This window comes from Squalius cephalus (assembly GCF_949319135.1).
Source record: "Squalius cephalus genome assembly, chromosome: 2".
NCBI lineage: Eukaryota > Metazoa > Chordata > Actinopteri > Cypriniformes > Leuciscidae > Squalius > Squalius cephalus.
Window position 1 is genome coordinate 15,106,964 of NC_137123.1, and position 5,388 is coordinate 15,112,351.

Consider the following 5,388-nt stretch of genomic DNA (forward strand, 5'->3'; position numbering starts at 1 on the left):
TCTAGAGAAATACAACCACAAATTGTCCTCGGTTTGCTTCTTTTTCTTACAGTACTTTACTGTATATACTGTATCATCCACTGTACTGAAACATCTCAATATAAGTAATCATGGTATGTTTCACAAAAACTACCACTTTGGCTGCAAAAGGAGCATTAGCACCCTGCAATACCCTGTTGTTTTACATGATGTGGTAATGTGATATACTGTAGTACAGTGCTGTAAATACCATCTGAGTAGAGTAGAAGTGCCACTGTGAAGCGGCTTAGATGTGGGTGGACTCTCTGCCCAGCTTCCCTCATAGTCAGGCCATGGTTGATGACATGGTCCACCAAAGTTGCTCTTATATCATCAGAAATAGGGGTGGGTGCATGGCCTCTTCGACCTTGACCTTGACCTTGTCCTCCTCATCATCCTCGTCCTCCTCGTCCTTCTCATCCTCCTCATCATCCTCGTCCTCCTCGTCCTTCTCATCCTCCTCATCATCCTCGTCCTTCTCATCCTCCTCATCCTCCTCATCATCCTCATCCTCCTCATCCTCCACATCTTCCTCTTCCTCTTGCTCTCCCTCCATCCATGCTTGCAAAGTTCTTGAAATGGCTAAACTGAGGGCTTTTTGTAGCTGGCTGATTGGTGTTCAGTTTTGCAAGTAAGTGTCTTCATGTGTGTATTTGAGTGGTTGCAATTACGCGATGTGTTTTGTATTTTGGATACATGTGTTTTCCAAATGGCACCCTGAGATTTAATTTTTGAACGAAGTGTCTTATGTATGAAATAGAGTGTAGTATGCAGGACCAAGTGTGTTGCATAAAGGAGTAAGTGTGTTGCAGAATTGCAACTAGAGTGCAAAGCAGCGCTTTTGTCTAAGGTATGGGTACATGTATTTGAGGTATGGTAACAAAAGCTTCAAGTTGTGTTACTTTAGTCTAAGCATGGGTCTATAGTGTTCAAGCAATGGGCAAAAACTGTACTACAGACTTTACATACATAAGTGTGTTGTAAAATATTTGAGAATATTGTTTTTATACTCAAAACACACAAAAACACGGTAACAGATATATTTTATTTTCCCCACAAAAACAATGTACACAGTGTACATCCCAACCAACACAAAGTTGGACATACAGTGGTCTACATACAAAACAACAGAAGAATTGACTGTATACAGTTACAGTAAAAAAAACAAAAAAAAAACAAAAAAAAAAATTCCAATGTTGGCATCCATTGCTCCATTGAAGAGCTGACCTGTTGAAGAGCTCACCTGTTGAAGAGCTGACCTGTTGAAGAGCTCACCTGTTGAAGAGCTCACCTTTTGCCCTTTTATGCTAAAGCTCTGAATGCTGATTGTAAAACTGTGTGACGGGTGTTTGCCCATGTGATGAGTCTGTGTTCATATTTGAATGGCAGTGTGTTCCTTGTGAAAAAAAGAGATTTTCTGCATGAAAATTGTGCCAAAAGCAGAGAATTGTGTGTAGTGTTTTGAAAAAAGTGTGTTTTAGAAGTACAATTTGAGTGTAAAGCAGGAATTGTGCTTGTAGTTCAGCAGGATTGGTTCAGGCGGTTGGTGAATGAGTTACATGTTGTGGTCATTGTGTCTCAAGTACCAGTATTTGTGTGTAAACAATTGAGAAAAACTGTAAATATTTTCTGTTTCTACATTGCATTGGTGTTTACAGTGTACTTGTTACATCAGATTACTTTCACTGTAGAGCATTATATTGAAATGTAGATATAAGCCTATGAAAGACCAAAGAGCTTTAGATTTAGAACAGCAGTGTTTACATGGTATATCCAAAAATGTACTATTATGAAAGAAGTGTTTGCCATTTGATGCAAATGCTTCATTCTGACTTGTGTTTATGTCATTTTGAATGCAGTGTTGCATTTTGAAGGATATGTGAGGCATTTTGCATTTTGTGTGTGCAGTTTTGAGAATTGTGTGTAGAGTTTTGAAAAAAGGAGACTTAGTTTTGAAAACGTGTGTAAGCAATTGGTAAAAACTGTAAGACTCATTACATGCAAAATAGAAAGAAACATGACAGTGTTCAACTAATCAGTGACAATAAAGACGACATCACAGAAGAAGAAACTGTCTTCATCCTTTTCCTCATTGAAGTGTCATGAAGGTCTAAACTAAAGGATCTGATTTACATCAAGTTTTGAATACAATCTTCTGTTGCAGTTTCAGCTTTTGTAATGTCACCAAATACACAAAATAAAGATCTGCTCATTCAGGAATTAAATCATATTGAACAGGACATGATGATAAACATCAAAAACATTGAAATGATAATGATTTTGTGAAATGATAAACTTGGATAAGGCGTCCAAGAATCTACAATTTCTATTATTACAGTAGAGGCTGTTAAGCAGAATAATGGCCTTTTACTAAAGCAGGGTGTCAAACTGAGATCCTGAATGACCACAACCCTGCAGAGTTTAGCTCTGACTTTAACCAAACACAGCTGAACAAGCTAATCAAGGTCTTCAATAGCACTTAAAAACTGAGGCGTGAGCGTGATCCCCAAAATTATTATTTATTTTTTTCAGTGCATTCAGATTTTTTTCCAAAGTCCTTTTTTGTTGCACTTGATTGCTCTCTGTCTAATTTTCTTTGGAATAATAAGGCAATCTGAATTTAGTAGTCTGGCTCTTCCTAATTTGCAAATATATTATTGGACAGTAAAATAAAATTCTGTATCAACACTATAAGGAAACACCAGTACTTTGTTTAGGCTTGGTTTGTAGGGAATTCCAAACCTCCGCACATATATTCAAACGCACATAACTATAGAACCAATTCTTAATGTGCATGTGAACGCCATCAGCGTTTCTCACAGGTTCGCGTTTAAAGTCTGTGTAGAGAGAATGGTGTCGTCTTAGCGGCCCCTAGTTTAATAACAAATGATTGTTGCGACGGAAGCAAATCAATCAAAACCAACCTTAGCTGGAAAATAACTTTATTAAAGAACCGCTATAAAGCCAAAACAATCTCTGTTACCTTAAATTATACGTTTGTCTCTGTAAAGCTGCTTTGAAACAATCTACATTGTTAAAAGCGCTATATAAATGAAGATGACTTGACTTGACTTGACAGCAAATGTTTTTTCAGAGATTCACAAATTAGAGATTTTGTGCATTAAAGCATTTAGCCTATCAACTTTCCCAATGCGCCCCTCCCTTCGGATTTGGACTCAATTTTGTGTGCGGATCCTTGTGTTAAAGGGTCAATTTCTGAATTAGTGAATATAATTGTTCATGCATCATACATGCTTTTTTCATCTTCTGACAATTGTTACGTTCCACCCAGTCTAGGACAGAGAAAGCAACATTACAGTTAATGATAACTAAAGTATTAACATAAAACAAAACTTTGGCTCCAAAAGTTACATACCAAAAACAAGAGAAATGTGGTACAACAAGGTTTATTGGTATAATAACACAAGTATAGGAAGTGTTAACACCCACTCCCCAGAACTTCTAAGTTTGGTGTATATACAATATTTTCAGATCAACAGTTTAACAGTTGGGTTCAGCAAATAAAAAGTGTTTACATAAACGTAACAATATTTAGACGAGCGTTTAACAACAAAAATAAATAATATGGGTAAGTTTTGTAATAAATCAAAACAGGTTAGCAACTGACAGGATAAGTAAAATAAGATTTGTAATGATCCAGAACCAAACAGCAGCAGCAATGAACATCAACAACAAACAAAGCAAACCAGCAGAAAACAAGCCTTCCTTCAGTGGAGATCTTCTTTTCCTTGAAGACCAAGACCAACCGAGCAGTCATCATCAACGGTGAGCACCTTCACCTGGCTTAACCTGCACAAAGAAGAAGGCAGAGAAACCACATTACTGCCACCTAGTGGCTTAACACACATGATGTTCAAAAATACACTGTAGTACGTAACACAATCTATGCATCGTCTGTTCAAGACATTAGTAATGACATTGAGGAGACATGGAAAGCAGTTTTGAACAGGGTTTACTCCTCTCTTTGTGCTCGTCACAGGCTCATACAGTAGAAGGTGGTTCATTAAGTATCGACTATGTTAATGCAATGTTACTTTAAATATTTAAATTGCACAAGTTTTATCCTCAAATGTATTTGCATATGCAGCGCAAACATAAAATGTGAAATAAAGGCTAAAATATAGATTTGCAAGACTACAAAAAAAATATATAAATATATATATATATATTCTGCAAACTCTTATAAGCTCAATGACAATATACACAGTTTAAGAAACCAGAATGTTATTGATAAAGTAATGATGTTTATGATCTTATAATGATGGATTATCAGTTTGAGTGGAGCATCAGATGTATATTAGCAGTAATACAGTTTAATGTGTACACCCACTCCCCAGAACTTCCAAGTTTGGTCTATACAATATTTACGAGAGAAACATCAGATAAACAACAAAAATAAATAAAATGAAAGTTTTATAATAAATCACAGCAGGTTAGCAACTGACATGACAAGTAAAATAAGCTTTTTAATGAAAAACGACCATTACTGCCACCCAGTGGCTTGACACAGATGATGTTCAAAAATATAAAATACACCATAGGACAGGGATGGGCAAACTCGGCCCTGGAAGGCCACTGTCCTGCAGAGTTTAGCTCCAACCCTGATAAACTCTCCTGTCTGTAGCTTTCTAGTAATCCTGAAGACATTGATTAGCTGGTTCAGGTGTGTTTGATTAGGGTCCCAGATAGACAGCAACCATCAACATAATGTTAATGTGTCAATGTTAACTACATTGAATCAACATCTCTTTTGCTCCAGCAAGTAATGTTGATTTTTTTTAAAAATGTAATCCATAAATCAATCAATGTTACAATGTGATGTTGGTTAAACATCATGTTTACAATTAACAATTGTCTTTTTGACAATTAACAGAGGTTTAGATGTCTATGTTTTATTGAAAATGTTTGTCACAATTATGGTGATCGGTGTTTCCTTTAGTTGGACAGTTTGACTCTTGGCTTTAATGTGATCTTTGCAACAGTGTGTACTGAAACACATAATTTATTGCAAAGAACGCCAGAAACAAAGGTAATCAGTTGAAATAATTATCAGCATCATATTTCACTACTTTTTTCAACTGACCAAAAGTGGTAATTTATTATTAAAAAGTTAGGTTCACAAACAATTTTTTCTTGCCACAGATCAGCCATTCTGAATTTTGATATTTAAAATACAAATTGTTAAAAGAAAAATATTGTATATACACATCTGTCACAGGTCGGGGTGGAGCGCCAGCGGGCCGCCCACCCCTTCGCTTGCGTGCCGCCCCTGAGGAGCCGGCCGTGGACACGAAGGACATGGCGGACACAGCATTCAAAATAAATATACTCTTTATTAAATAATAAAAA